This window comes from Zootoca vivipara, chromosome Z2 (assembly GCF_965207765.1).
Source record: "Zootoca vivipara chromosome Z2, rZooViv2.hap1.1, whole genome shotgun sequence".
NCBI lineage: Eukaryota > Metazoa > Chordata > Lepidosauria > Squamata > Lacertidae > Zootoca > Zootoca vivipara.
In genome coordinates, this window is record NC_142585.1 from 31,523,478 (window position 1) to 31,540,199 (window position 16,722).

The window sequence follows — 16,722 nt, forward strand, 5'->3', positions numbered from 1 at the left end:
GATGCACCCCTCCCCTCTGGTTTGGAATGATTAGAAGCACACACGCCCACACATTTGCATACTACATGGGCTGCCACTCCCCTGCTCTGGTAGGCTGGGCAAGGCATGCAGGCTCCTCCGGGGACTTCAGTGGAGGAATAAGGTCACGGGTATGAGACATTGCAGCAACCCTGTGGGGACCTCCCCCATTCAGCTGACTGCACTATTAGACGTGTGAGCTGAGCACCCAGCAGGGCTTGGAAGGAAAAAAAGATGAGAGAGCAGGCAAGAGTTACAGGAGGAAGAAAAAAAGGAAGGGAGGAAGGTTGGAGGCAGAAGGGAAAACAGCAAGCACAGGAAGGCAGGAAGACAAGTTAAGAGATGGACTGATGGAGGAGGAGGTGGGGAGGTGGAGCAGAGCAGAGCAGACCCTACCCCGACGGCACAGGCAGAGTGCAAAATGTTATGAAAGGAGGTTTTCTGCTCTTTGCAAATCCACACAATCATCTGTTTCAATGTTATCACTGCCTTTTCTGCTCCCCACCTCTGTACTCTTGGTACTTGTCACTTTTTACTGGACCTATTACTGTGTTTTTAGCAATAGCTGAACACACACACACACACACAATCTTTAGGAGGTGACACTTTTCACAAGAGTTATCTTTTTCATGTCAGGAAAAGCTTTGCCTCTTAAATATTGATGTGTATGACAGCTCAAAAGCTTGCTCCTCTCTCCAGCGTAATTTGAACAATTTCTGAAATAAGCAAGTGTTTTATTTTCCTGCCCTTTCAAAAGGGTTGCTAGATCCTAGCCTGGAGCTGGTGACTATCCCTTAAAAGATTTTACATGGGCTGCAGATGCTGCGCCTCCTTTGTCTTGTGCATCTACTGGTCATCTTGCCTTTTATGCTTTCTACCTTCGTGATCTGCCTAACCTTAATTTTGCCTTGAAGCAGCTATGGACAGAGGCAGGTTCAGGAGCCAAGTGGATGAACCGGGTACTGGCAAAGCCTTAGAAATCCTAATACAACAGTGGTTATGAAAGGCAAACATTTTGAGTTTCTGGTCCTTGCCAAGGGTGCAAGGGAACCTGGGTACCCCTCTGAATCTGACAGCCCTTTAGATATTTGGCTTTCCTGGCTCCTCTCAGTCTCCTCTGTTTTAGGCTAAACATACCCAACTCCCTCAACCATTCTGCATAAGGCTTGGTTTCCAGAGCCTTTATTATCTTGGTCACTTTCCTTTGCATGTGTTTCAGCTTGTCAATATCCATCTTAAATTATGGTGCCCAGAAGTGGGCAAGGGCTCTAGCTGGGGTCTAACAAATCCAAAATAGATCGAGTGAGGGAAATTCTCCCTTCCTCTCCTGACAATTCAGAGTTGCTAATGCTGTTGGATGCACGCAGAATCTCCATTCTGGCAGTTATCCAGGGGTGGTAGTGTTTGTAGGGATGAGATGGCACATGTGGATCAGCTGCTGAGCCAGAACTGTAGTTGCGGTTTGAGGACCTGCCCCCCGCGAGAAATGAAGACACAGTGACACATGGAATTTGAGTTAATGGGTAAAATAAGGCCACAACTTTATTGGTTAGAGCAAGTGAGAGGTATTGGCTTAGGCATTGGACAATCTAGCAAACATGACTCCACCCCACTCCGCGGGGGTCATATAAGGTTAACACCCCAAGGGAGGAGCCTGTTGATGCAAATACAACTGAAAGCTCCCCCTGTTGTCACCAGGGGTCGTGCCATGGCCCTAGCCCCCAGCAGGGCATCGGACAGGATCCACGACCGTGGGATCCCTTAAGGGGATACCCCTATAAGAGGAGGGTTGGATGATGGCCACAACCAGTCCTCAAATACACCAGACAACTCCATATTCCAATGCCCACTGCCACCCGAGCCAAAAGGCTCGCTGCCAATACCCTCACCGCTGTAACCAAGCCCTAATGCTTCTTGTGATATCAGCTAGCCAGATGTCGTTTCCTTGATTGGAAAGATGCACGCCATCATCGCGAAAGAGAGCCACCTCACTGAACCGAATTCCAGGGTGCTCAATAACATGGCCATCCATGTTGCGCAGTTTGCATGCCACCACACGATTGAAGAGTTTCCTGGATTTCTCCAAAGCCACAGGGTTATAGCATTCGCGCCACACTCTCCTCTTGAGCAGTGTGGACCAAAACAAAGTTGTCCCAGGCAAGTCCATCAAAGTCCTTTTTTATATTTAGCAATAATTCCACGCTCTTCCTGTAGGCAAGATCATTTCCCCCCAGCTGGATAATGAGGATATTAGGGGGACCGCAAGTGGCAGCTTGAGCCAACACAGCAGGCATCAGCTCCTCCCAACGCATACCACGCCTAGAAATCCAGGAAACACACACATCCGCTGGCAAACCCAGGTTGTTGCCAAGGCCACGATCACAAGCCCGCACTCGTGCCCAGTGCACAATGCTGTGCCCACAAATCCAAATTTGAACTGAAGGTGAAGCTGCGGAACGAAGGTAGGAGAAAGAGAGGTAAGTGGATGCAAGCTATAGATTCTTACGTATGTACCCCTTATAGGCGTTCGACTTCCAACAGCCCAATTCCTTGATCCTGTCTGTAGGGAGGCCTAAATGCGCCGCAGAGGTTGCAGCCCCATATCCTGAAAGAGTGGGCAGCATATTCTTTTGCTGGAAACCCGTATGCATCAATTGCCATATGTAGGACACGCATGAATTGGTGCCTCATCAGCCGGGAACCGTCCTCGTGAATGATTAGTGGGCTGGAGCCAGCAGGTCTCCAATACAAATAACGCCTAGTGTCCTTTATGGGACAGGGACCTTGATGCTTGGATGCTGCTAATTTTAACCAGGCACCCTTGCCACACTGATCTGTTTTTGAACTCCGAATATGCACTAACAGCCCAGAGCTAGATAGTTGAATGTCATTTAAAAGAAGGCCACGGCAACCATTGTCTGAATGCAGCAGCAGAAGGGGGGATTCAGATGCTGCCGCGCTGTTTTAAGGCAGGTAAACCCTGCCCACAGGCCGGCCCTATTGGCCAGCCAGAGGCCTGAGCGGGGCAGCAGGTATAGGTGAAGCAGGGGGCCAAACACGCCCCCCTGCTTGGCGTGTAGAGCGGGTCCCGCCCGCAAAGTCTCCCCTCCCTGAAGAGGAGAGATCTTGGTGATGAAAGCTCCAGGTTCAAATCCTAGCTTAGCCTCTCAGAGAATCATGAGTTGCTCAGTCTGAGATCAATAAAGAGATTTTGATTCATGTTTTCCTGGATCAGGGGCTGTTAGGGAGCCTTCCCTGTCCTCTGCAGTCAGTTCATGCCACCGTGTTGAGTGGGCTGATCTTGCCTTTGAAGAGGGATCATGGTCCTTTCATCACTCCTGTCCCTTTTGCTCCTTTAGCTGAATTCCCATCAGCATAAAGGAGACTTTAGTGAAAAGGTCGGATGAAAAAGAAAATGCTAGGAAGGCACTTTTGAAGTGTGAAGGAGGAGGGGCAGGGCCCCTGCAACCCAAGCCAAGCTATACATAATTCAGACTTGTTAATTGCTCTTTTTACCACGCCCTGTGTACCCATTAATCATTATGGCTCTTTCTTTTCTTCTCTTTAATTCAAACCACCACTTTTGGGTCTTGCACTGCCCAGAGCCAATATTGATTAGTTTTAAATATATATATTACAAACAAGAATTTCTTCCAATGAGATTTATAAGGGATGGTGCCTTTTTGTAATAACACATTTTCCAATGAAAGGAAAAATGAAGCATAGGAGACCTCAGGCTTATTTCCTTTAACAGCCTGTGATTGAGGGTGCGGGAAGGAGGGGGGTGCAGAGGAATTGAAGGTGGGAGACGTCTGGGTTCCTGAAAAGGACATCCCACTCTCTGGTCTTCTCTGGGGGCAGTACTATCCTACTTTTTATAAGGAGGACACTTCTTAGGCACAACACTTTGCAAGGCTCTTCTTCTACATGGCTAGATCAGGGAGTTTCCTGCCCCCTCCCAAAAAGAAACAAATAGTCTGCCAGGAATACAGCTGTTTTCTTCTCACACTTTGCAGCACTGAGTCATTCTGTTGCTCTGTTTGGTTTTGGTGGGGAGAAAAGAAGAGAAATTCTTCTCCCAGTGTTTGTACCGGGGTGACCTATCCCATTTCACCACCTAAGGTAAAATTCAAAGGTGCTGCCCTGCCAATGGCCTCCCCACCAGAGGTGGAGTGGGCTACCCCCACTTGTCTCACTTACCAGGGTCACGGGGTTGTGGGTTCTGGTGCAGTCTGCCTCACTGGGCTGGTCCTAGTTCCCAGACAAGGATGGATGGTGTGTGGTGCCAGTGTGCTGTTGCACCTGTTTCAATGGCCAACCAGGTGCAACAGCCACACTCTCCACTCTGCTCCCCAGAGGCTGGAGGTGGCCCATAGCCTTTTACCTTGTAGCCACTGCTGACCTTGTCCTCCAATGGAGCATAAGGAGTGTTGGAATCCTAGAAGCCAAAATCCAAATTTGGGGGCAAGTACTCTTTGGTGAGGGATGCGGGTGCCGTTGTTGGTTAAACCACAGATCCTAGGGCTTGCCGATCAGAAGGGTGGTGGCCTGAATCCCAGCGACAGGGTGAGCTCCCATTGCTCGGTCCCAGCTCCTGCCAACCTAGCAGTTCAAAAGCACGTCAAAGTACAAGGAGATAAATAGGTACCGCTACAGCGGGAAGGTAAACAGCGTTTCCGTGTGCTGCTCTGGTTTGCCAGAAGTGGCTTTGTCATGCTGGCCACATGACCTGGAAGTTGCACGCAGGCTCCCTCGGCCAATAACGCAAGATGAGCGCCGCAACCCCGGAGTCGGTCACGACTGGACCTAACAGTCAGGGGTACCTTTACCTTACTCTTTGGTAAAAGAACCCCAGCAAGGATTTAACATTGCAAAACATGCAGCAAAAAGGCATAGAAATATAGGCTGTAAAGCCTTTAGAATGTGCCTTTCCAGTGAATTGTAAAGTATCCCACTTTCCTAACAAAACAGGCCACATGTCTGGTAAGTTATAAAATGGTTTACTTAAAAGAAACTCCAAATGTCAGATTCATGTGCTTTTTCCATACAGCAGTCAGAAAAAGTTGCATAGGCAGTAAAATATGCCTGGTTACAAAATGGTAAGGTCTAAACTATTCATTTAGGCAAAATGCTAGTTTCAGATTCCTTTCCTGTCTGAAACAAAAGAGGCTGGTTAAAGCCATGCAGCTGGAGGGAGCAGCTCAGAACTCCTCACACATTGAGGCATTGCCTCTGGAATTACTGGGTCATCTGCCTGGCAGTTAAAGGTCTTAAGGATGCCAGCGCAGAATAAAATAAATAAAGGGCTGTATGAGAGGAGTTTTGCCCAGCAGGCAACAGAGGCAAATGGGGTTGGATCCCAGGGACATGTAGAAGAGAGACTGCCACTGACTCTCCAAGATTTTGATGGTATTCTAATAGTAGGCAGAATGCAAAGAGCAGTGACTGCCAGTGGGACAAAATTGGCATGTGTGCATAGCAAGGATTACCCAGACCAGAAGTTAAAAGGAATTCCTAGCCCCATAGAATGTAATTTATCCCACTGGGGAGACATGGTGTGTGTGTGTGTGTGTGTGTGTGTGTGTGTGTGTGTTGGGGGGTTGGATTATTCAAGAAAACTTTACAGACTCTCTGTTTAGTGACCTGGCCATCACATACCATGGGTTTAAACCTTCTCTCCAGTTGATCCTAAGGGATCAATTGTACAAATTGTACAAACGGTACAGACCATTCTCCTCTATGGATCTGGCTAACTGGACAGTCAACATGCCTAGACCAACATGCAACAGAGCACATATCCAAGTCCTATTAAGAACCCTTTTCAGGGAGTCTGAGTAGTGAGAGTTGCTAGTGCATGTGAAGGCAGTAATGAGCAAAATAGACCTGGTTGATAATACTAAAAGACCTACTTATGTCACTCAAATCTTAGGAACTGTGGATTACATACATCAAATAGTGGGACTCAAATTCCCCCAAGAGCCAGTGGGGAATAAAAATGTTAAAAAAATAATTGAGTGCAGGAATAAGAAGAATGGGGAAGCAACTATGAATTGGACTAAAGTACAGGGAGTAAGTAGTACAGGATCCAGAAGGGCATCCATTGGAATACTATGATAGAATTTTGAATGCATTAAGAAGGAATAGATACAGAATATGCAGATCATTTGCCTCTCCTAAGAGGTTTCTTTAAGGATCAAAGCACTCCTGATGTAAAGAGAGTATTGGCAGCAAAGCCAGGCTACCCAGGGAAGCCCAGGGAAGAAATTTTACCATTGGCTGCCCGTATTTTTAACTCCCAAGCAGAGTAGAGGAAGAGAGACAGCATGAAAAATGAGGAGGACACAAAGGTGTTAGCCATATCTATCCCTGTGATTCTGCTGCATAAGTAATAAAGCAGCACCAGTGATAATTGTGGCTTTCCCCCAAGCAAAGCCAAACAAATAGACCTGAAAAGGGGTCTCTCTCCCTGCCCACGCACACATGTACACACTTTCTCTGCAGTGACTGGGCACTGAGTCTCCTTTTCAAGGGGCCTAATCTCTCTTGATTCATGCTTATTATCTCTTTCCCCAAATCTAGTTTTATCGATTCCATCTAATCTCTCCTTTAAAAAAAAATCTAATCTGATCTGATCTCATTAATCTAAAACCACCTAATCTGTGCAGCTGGTTCAACTGCTTATTCATAACATGCAACTGCAAAAGAGCATTAGACAGCATTAGAGAGGAAGCATGTTTGGGAAGGCAGGGAATTGTCAAGGAAACGCCAGCCCAAAATATTGTGCAAAGCTCCACTTTTTAAGGGTCTTTGCTCAGCAGCAGAGACACTGTTTATCACTCTATAAAACAATAATTCTTCTTAAATATTGCAAGTCATTCCTGCTACTTCTGAGCTGGACCCAGACATCTTGAGGGATAGGGAAAATGGGAAAGACATTTGGCTATTTTATTCTACTTATATTTAATTAATTAAATGCTAGCTCATTATTTGCTTGTTTGTTTTATTTGTTTGTGTTCTGGCTGATGCAGTTGTGAAATTATATGGTCATTTGGCTGTTTTGGTGGGGCAAAAATTGGAGGAAGGAGAAGGCTTCCCACTCCCACAGCCAGGCAGCTTTCCTTACTCCCAATGAGACCTTTTTTTCCCCTCGCAGGGTTGCATTTAAATTTCTTTTAGTGTTTTATTAGGATAGTTTGTGCTCCTAAGCAGTGATGTAGAACTGAATTCACCATCTCTTTTAAAAAAACAACAAATTAAGATTTCAGATTTTATTAGTTCTAAGCCACATTTGGAAAGCAATAACCTGGCCTCTTCCATGCAGTCTGCTGACTCTATTGGTTTGTTGACTGCATTGTATTGTTTAACTTTCCTAAACCAGCCAATATACAAGACACTGATCAATTGTTTGTCCAGGTTTGGCTCAGCCTCCAATGGGTTGATTTCCAAACACCCAATACATGCATTGATGCTGATAAAAGGGCTCCCACGTTGTCACTTACTGGGCAGCCAATATATTTCAACAAACTTACCTATTAGGAAATTGTTCATGATGAACTTCTGAGGAGGAAGATGCCAGACTAGATATCTCCTGTCGATAGTTCATCAACAGAGATAATTACATGGTGATAAATGATAGTCATTTCATAAATCTTGTTTATCAGATTCACTCTGGGAATACAGAGGGAACATGGGATCAACCTCTGATGCTTTGAAAAAGTGGCTTTTCATGCTGGGAGACAGAGAAGCTTCAGGGAGCCTGATGGGGGTGAGTGACTTAGAAGAGTTTGGAAGAGTTTGGATTTGATATCCCGCTTTATCACTACCCGAAGGAGTCTCAAAGTGGCTAACATTCTCCTTTCCCCTCCTCCCCCACAACAAACACTCTGTGAGGTGAGTGGGGCTGAGAGACTTCAAAGAAGTGTGACTAGCCCAAGGTCACCCAGCAGCTGCAGGTGGAGGAGCGGAGACACGAACCCGGTTCACCAGATTATGAGTCTACCGCTCTTAACCACTACACCACACTGGCATCACTTAGAGTAATGGAACCTTCCTCTTGCCCAAATACATAACAGCCCTTAGGGCATAAGGTCAGCAAAGCCTCTCTTTCTTAATTACTTTTGAGATTGTTATAAATCACAATTGAGATGATCTGTCTGCTGGATAAAATTTACATCTGGAGTATGAACTAACTGCTGATTTAAGAAGAGACTATCATTAAAAGACCTTTGCAAAACAAAAAGCATGTTTTAATTGTTCGTGACCAAGAAAGTTTATAATCAGCTAAGAGGTTTATTTTAAACTTTCCATTTCCTCAATGAAAGTGGTGTCTTCAAAGTGAAACTAATTTCTCTTCATCACTATGGGAAAAGAATGCGGTTTGATGAGGACCACTGTGAAGACCTTAAGCTGGAGATGGGAGACTGAAGCTCTTAAGGTAAATATTGCTCAAAGGATTCTGGGGCCATGCATATGGTCAGGAGCCACACAAATGAGGTCAAATTGGACAACTAGTACCCTCACCTCAGCCTGTTCTGGAGGAGACCGCTAAGCAAATAAGCCACCTTTTTTAAGTGTGTTGTAAATATTGTGAAGACCCTAAAGTGGAGATTGAGTTGTTAATAAAACCAAGAACATTCAGTATAGTGAAAATATTATTAGACATCCCATTGAATGTTGGCATCTTACAGCAATTATTGGATGAACAACTAAAAGATATTAGAGCTGAGATGAATAAAATGGTGAGTGAAAATGGACCAAAGAAACAAGACACAGAACCATTGGAGAACAATATTGATAACCGATTGTAGGAACAGGAGAGTAAAATAGTAAAGCTGGAGGCAGTAGATGATGAAATAGAGCTTGTTGAGTAGGTGGCAGCTGCCCATACTTCTCCTGGAGGAAACTCCTGGAGGAAATGCCAGGAGCACAAGGATGGTGGCTCCCACAGGAAGAGGCAGGAGAAGGCGGGACCCATCAGCATCTCACAACTCTCTCTGATGAGATATGAATTGGCAGCATTGCTCAAGCATCACAGCTATCCAGAATCCAGCAAATGAACATCACTGGTGCTTGGGGGTAGGGGGATGGAATAAAAACATGTTACACATTTTGTATACTTCTATTTTTGTCATATTTTTCAAACAAAAATGAAGATTATAAAACAACAGCAATACAGCTCCCCTCCTTGGAGAGAGAGAGGGGGGGCAGGCTGGTATAGCAAGATATGAACATAGGAAGAGCCTTCTGGTTCAGGCCAGGGGCCCATCTAATCAGCATCCCCTTCTCACACTGGCTAGGAAACCAGCATTACATCCAGTAGCTGGTATTCAGCTACTTCTATCTGTGGAGCCAGAGCACAGCCACTGTGCCTTCATTCACCCTTTCCCTAAAGGGGGGGGGGGCAGGTTGTGCCTTGGTAGTTGGACAACTTGATTCAGAGTCATACACGTGTGGCAAATTTGTGAAAGGCTCTCTAATTTGATCTTTGCTTCCAAGAATCCTTTAAGATGCCATCTCCTTTGCTACAGAAAGGAGCGTTATGTGGGCTGGAGAGAAAGATATGAAGGAAACACAATTCTTCCGCCCTCTGGGGAGAAACTGCCACAGCTGATCTGAATATTGGACTGAGCTCCTGAATATCAATCCATATATCAGGCATTGTGCACAGCTCCAGAGAGTGGCTTTGCTTTTGTTCAAAAATCAGGGTGGATTATGTGCATCTGGGGAAGCCTGTCAATGAACATTCCTTGACACGGGGTGGGGGCGGCGGCTTTGATATGCCCCTAATGTGATGAGAAAGAATCATAAAGCTAAGATTGAGGCTCCAGCTTGGTATCAAAGAGGCTGAGCCAGTGCCATTTCTCTGGTGCTTGCTTTGCGGGGAGGGGTGGGAAAGCAATATATTGTCTATTATTATTATTTTTAACCCTCTCATTGTAATAAATCCCTCTGGTGCATTCAAGAGAAGTTGGCAGTGGCTCATGCATTTGTTTCGACAGAAATGCATGGAAGAATGCTTAAGTACCTTCTAGGTAGGTCCAATCAGAAAGGGAACCAGACAAAGGAGGGAGGGAGGGAAAGGATCTAATTTGCTGCCAAAGCAATGCAAGAGAGAGAGGGCCACATTTCTTGGCAGATGGGCAGAGAGATTGAATAAGGCGAGCTCTTCCCCAAAATCGCCATGCATATCCTGCCATGCATACACATCTCCATCCAGAGAGTGGAAGGACCCCTGCCTATTTGCAAAAGCCTACAGAAGTGTCTGACAATTTTGGAGAAATGGAAAGGGGAAAAGTATGTAAAGCCTTAAGTGTGCTTATTCCTTGTGAGCGCTGAATGAAGGTCCCCATTGGAGCTAGGAGAACCCCTGACTACAAATTTTAGGGTCCTTATATCCTTTTGGACAAGGCTCATCAATAGAGGGGTGTGTGGCCTTGACATGAGCAGCTAGTTTTATTGTGAATTTGAATTTATCCCAGTATTTCCTTCTGGCTTCTCACCTCACTTGCAAATTAAGTGTTTGGATGAAAATCATTCTAGTGGGCTGTGACTGAACTGGTTATATTTTGTCTGCTCTCTGCCTTATCATTATTTTAATGACCCCCATTCAAGAGTTGAGTTGTGTGTACTTGGCAACTAGATTTAAGTGTGTTGACTTTTATGCAAGGTGTGAGAAACTAAGGATGTTTCCCTGAATGCCTTCAGGACATGTTTTGAGATGGGGCTGGTATCAAGCAAGGTTTGTGATGGAACTCCCATGTCATATTTAAGTTATGTCAATCTTTATACTTATGCTATGATTCACAGGACTGGATGGGTCCCCATCAGTCTGATCCAGTTACAGAACTCTCCTGGTATTCTCAAGGCCATACAATGACCTCTACTCTTCCCTCCAAGGTTGATTTTCCAGTTGTATCTCTCAAGATCTTATTTGTGGGGGCCCAAATAAACCCCACCCCACATAATCTACCACATGACACAGTGCACACACCATTTGAATGGGAATGCTCGTCATCTTTGGGTGGCCTGGCCCCCTCAAATATAATATCAGCATAGGAGCCAACTCCATGGGCCCTAGGAGTTGGCTCCTATGCTGATAACATAACTACATGACATGGATTCTGGAATCCTGACTTGGATTTCCCCAAATAATCTCTCTCTCACACACACACCCAGTTTGAAAACCCACCCCACTATGTGAAACATCCAGAGCCCATCTTTGTATCACTGGAACACAATTTCAGTTCCTTCTGACATGAAAAATATCAAAGGATTAAAAGAGAGGAGGGGGAGTGAGAGAGAGCTTAGCCTTCCGAAGAAGAGGCTGAGTCCTCTCCAAAAACCATTCCTCTAACAGCCAGCCCTGAAGCCCAATATTGATATATTCATGCTCTTTAGCAATTCATGAGCCGCCTGGGTGTAGATTCTACAACCCCTATGAAAGGAATTAGATAAGTTCATGAAGGAGACAGGGCTGTCAAAGGCTACGCTCTGCCTCCATGGCGATGTTTCTGAATACCAGTTGCTTGAAGCCACAGGAGGGGAGAGTTGCTCTTGTGCTCATATCCTACTTGCAGGTTTAACACAAGAAGCATCTGGCTGGCAGCTGTGACAACAGGATGCTGGAGTAGGTGGACCATTTGACTGATCCAGCAGGCTCTTCTTCTCTTCCTATTTTGACTCAACATGCACTGATTTGGATGGAGCGTGTCTTGCTTGCCTGAGCAACAGCCCTGGCTATGGTTATTAATTTGCATTCCTGGAGCTCTCAGCAGTCTCAACAGGGCTCAGGACCCTTTAATAGAAAATGTCCCCCTTCCTGTAGCCCACCTGCCCTCAGTATCAGGTTACATATAGATCTGAGTGGTTGCAGCAGAGGTTGCAGCAGTCAATGTGGCTGTTTGTGTATGCTTGGAGGGAGTTTTTGATAGGGAGGCAGAGGAAGTGGAGAGGGATAGCACGGGGGAATCCAGCATAGACATCAATAAGTCATGCTGAATTTTAGATGTATCCCTCTCATGTGCTCTATCTAAACTCATTTATTTTAAAAAGACCAGGCTCTGCAGCTCTAGCCTGTGCCTATTAATTCCTAATCGCCTTCTTCATGCCACGGGATTTGTGACGGTCTGAATTATTTAATGTAACAGGGATGAACATGGTTGAGAACAGCGGAGAGGAGGCCATTCTGACCCTGATAGTAGTTGTGGAATGGGATGCCCAATGAAACACAAAAGGAGGGGGGGACATCGAGAGGCTATGGCAAGGCTGGGGGAAGTGAGATGGGAGTGCTTGGTTCTCCCATTGGCCTATGGGGAGCCCTGCAGGAAGCAGAAATTATTTCCTTACACATAAGCACACATGGTTGTAGTGTGCTTTTGGGCTCAGATCCTGCTTGTGGGCTTCCCAATAGACACACCTGATGGGTCACTGTGAGAATGGGAGCTTAGACAAGATGGGCCACTGGTCTGATTTAGCAGGGCTATTATTGTGGTCTAGTGCTCTGGCAAGAAAAAACAGTGGCTGTGCTCTGGAATCCTTTTTGAACATTAACTCATGGAATGAAGTGTTGGGCTCATAATAGCACATGTAGTTGTAAACAAGTTTATAGAAATTCATGAAGGATAGCTCTATTGCTGCCTACTATGGATAATAAACAGGACTGAACGCTCCATATTTAGTGGCAGTATACCTTGGGTTTCTCAATGCTGGGGACAAGTAATTGGTTACCAAAGCTTCCCTGGGGTTTCTGGTTCAACGTCCCCAGATGCCAATTGCTTAGCTGGGTGGACACACACACTCTCTCTGTCTCTCTCTGTCCACTGATTCTTTCTCTGTGCTTATAAACAACTGAACACCTAGCAAGACGCTTAAAAGGTGGCTTATTTGCTTGCTTAGCAATCTCCTCCAGAACAGGCTGACGTGAGGCTACTAGTTGTCCAATTTGACCTCATTTGTGTGACTCCTGACCATGTGCATGACCCTAGAATCCTTTGAGCTGATGAGAGCTGTTAATTAATTGCACTAAATTGGGGAAGTAAGCAAGAGAGATTGGCATATTTCGAAGCAATGGTCATGCATGTTAATTTAAACATATTATGACTTGGGAAGTTTGGAAGGATGCTTTTTCCAAATGTATGAAAACTATTTTGTGGAGCAATTGTTTGCTCTCATTTCCAGTTGCAGCCCAAACTCTCCATGCTGGAAGGGAATGGATCTTATTGTCTGTATGGCAGGGAAGGTGGGGTGGGAGGAGAATTCAAGGAAAACAACCCCTCTGTGCCAAAGCAGTGCACATCTCAGACATGGCATCACAGGTTCTGCCTGGCGTGCAAGTAGGGAGGGCAGCAGCAGCAGCTTCAGGTGCCTTTGTCAAATTCTGCATTCAGGGACTCAAGATTCAGATGCCAAATGACTCCTGATTCCACGAGAGAAGGCAGCAAAGGATTCTCCCAGTAGTGCATGGAGCATGCATTTATCCAAATGCTCCTCAGGCTCAGTGGCTGGATAAATGTCACCATCCCTCCCACTCACTCATGATGAGATTTGCTCCCATTTTGACTGCCTTAAAAAAATAAAATAATCAGATGTGTGTTTCTTTAATGCACTGCTTAAGGCCTTGCCAAAGGGATTAATTATAGCTTTGGTAAAAGCATGAGTGGAAGCTGCAGCCCCTCATTAATCCCAAGACAGCATCCTGGAGGGAGAGTTCACTATTGGCAGAATAATATGTCAGTCACTGATGTCACCCAGTTTGTTATAGTGGTCAATGCTCTCTGGGAAATACAGACTGTAATACAGCCTCTTTTCGGAGGAAGGGGAGGAGAGGGTGATACTGTCAGATGTGCTGGAGTCATCCTGTGGTAGAGGAATCAGGTTGAGCCATGACTGGTGTGTGGGTGTGTGATGATGAAGCTGATGAAAGGCTCTCCTAGCCACAGGGGATACTGGGGCCATTAGTGACAAAAATGTATACAAAAGAACCCACAAACATTGCATGTGCTCCTCCGGAGGGAGTGCAACCCCATCCAGAACAGGTTACTTGCTTATACCCCAAACAAGGGAACCACCTACCCAAGGAAGCCTCCATCTTCCCAGGATTAAAGCACATTTTGTTGGTCCTCCTCCAGTCCACCACCGCATCGAGACACTGATCCAAAACTTTGGAATTATGAAGTAGAGCCAAGTGTCATCAGCATACTGGCAACACCTTGCACCAAAACTCCTGCTGTCCACTATATAAATGGCTTCATACAGATATTAAATAAGCACTAAGGAAAGAATAATGTCCTGTGGAACCCCATAGCATGTGCTAGATGGCCAAGGCATCACTGAGGGGTGTGACAAAATGACAAAAATATGAGTTTAAAAAATAATAATAAAATTGGGCTCACAAAACTTTTTAGTTCAGTCTAGTTTAGCAGCTGGAACTGGGCACCACACCGCAGGGGCTGGCACTTACCGTGGGGCCTGCAGTGTGCCTGAGCCACGCATCTCTCCTGGGAGTGATGTGGTGGCTTGGCCGCCTGCAGGCTCCGCACTGCCTGAAATGGCAGTGGGGGGCTTGCGTCTGCCCACCACCTCTCCCTCAGCCACCCTACAGCTGAGGGGGAGACAGAGGAGGGGCTCTACGTAACACACCCCACCTCCATGGGCGGCTTGCCCCACCCCCGGCTGCAGGACATGCGCACCGCACTGAGCACCTGAGCAGCTAGCTATGCCGCTGCTGGAGGACCATTTCCCTTCAGAGCTTGTAGCTGTGCGAAGGCAAAACAAAGCTTTTGGCAAAGATGTATGATCTGTTGTTGGAGTGGTATACAAAAGATGAGTTGACAAAAGAAGTGATGATTAAATGGGCAAAAGATTTGGGGCATAATATTGAATATGATGCGTGGTTGAAACTATGGAATCAAACTTTAAGATTTACAGCATGTACTGCCTTGAAAGAAAATGTATATAAGATGATGTACAGATGGTATTTAACTCCAGTTAAGTTAGCTAAAATGTATAGAATGAGTGATAAAAGTTGCTGGAAATGTAAAGAGAAAGATGGTGAATTTTATCATATGTGGTGGACATGCGAAAAAGTTAAAAGATTTTGGGAAAGTTTATATAATGAATTGAAAAAGATGTTTAGATATACCTTTCCAAAAAAACCAGAAGCATTTTTGTTAGGAATAATAGGAGGAGAGATTAGAAAAGAAGATCAAACACTGTTTATGTATGCAACAACCGCGGCTAGGACTTTGTTAGCCCAAAAATGGAAATTACAGGAATTACCTACAATTGTGGAGTGGCAGATAAAAATGATGGACTATGCTGAACTTGCTAGATTGACATGCAAGATTCGTGACCAGGGGGAGACAAGGTTTCAAAAGGACTGGAGTAAATATGTGGACTATATGGAGAAAAACTGTAGATCATTAAAAACTCTCGCAGGATTAAAATAAACCTTACGAATTGACCAATATGTTAAAAAAGGAACTGCAAAAAAAGGAATTAACAAGAAACCCGCATGAAGGGAGGGGGGGAAGTCATAGCTCGGCGGAGCAAGGTAAAAGATGTGAATATAAGATTTTGTATAAAAGATTGGTTTTGTTAATTTGTTGAATTCGGAAAATTGGAATAAAATGTATTTAAAAAAAAAAACAGAGCTTGTAGCTGTGCAAGCCTTTGGGAAGCAGAGACCTGAGAGGGCATCAGAGGAGGGAGGGAATGAAGGAAAGAAAGAGGGACAGAGGCCAGTGTTTCCTGTGGCACCCCTGACTATCATTCAAGGCACCCCATTGACTGAAAACCACTGCTCTATCCAACAGCAAGTGGTATCTTTTCCTGCTTCTCACTCTTCTGTGTTATATTATCTACCTGACTCCAGTGCTAATGCTCAAAGAAAGCCCTGCCCATTTCCAGAGGGATGGAGGCTCCAGAACACTTTTATGTCACCTGCTGGAATCATGGGCGTACCCAGGATCAAAACTAGGGGGGGGGCAAGGGGAGGGGCCAAGGCACGGAAGGGGAGGGGCCACAAAGTGGGCGGGAACAGCGAACTCGCGCTCCGCCGGGCTGTGCCCCTCCCTAGAAGCAGGGCTGGTGGGCGGAGGCGGAGCCCAGCCCAGCGGAGCGCGAGTTCAGCGTTCCCGCCCGCCGCGCCGCGCTCTCTGGTTCCCCGCCGCGCTTGGCCTTGCCAGAGGGCGCGACGGGGAGCTGGAGGGAGGGTGCGGCGCAGTGCGGCGGGAATGGCGAACTCGCGCTCCGCCGGGCTGTGCTCCGCCTCTGCCCACCAGCCCTGCTTCTAGGGAGGGGCACAGCCCGCATGGTGGGTACGCCCTTGGCTGGAATTCTATTTTCTATGGTTTGGATGCTCAACATTCACCATCCATGCCACATGGTAAATGCGGGTGTCTGAATTTATATTGGTGCGTCACTATTCCTTTCTCTCATTGTTTATTGTTTGTTTGCTTTGTATGCGGTATTATGTAATACCCTGCTACTGCAGAGGTTGTTAATAATGGCAACAAAGTTGTTTTGTTTTTTAAGCCCTTCAGACACCTCCCCCTTTTTTTACACATTCATAATGATTTGAACTATGAGGGTGGTTTCACTCTATCCCACGTTCAATATTGTTTGTGCCTGCAAAGTACAGTATTCCCTATCTTCTTGCTGAAATTCTGTAATGTTTTTATACCTCAAATATTCTGGTTTGTTTTT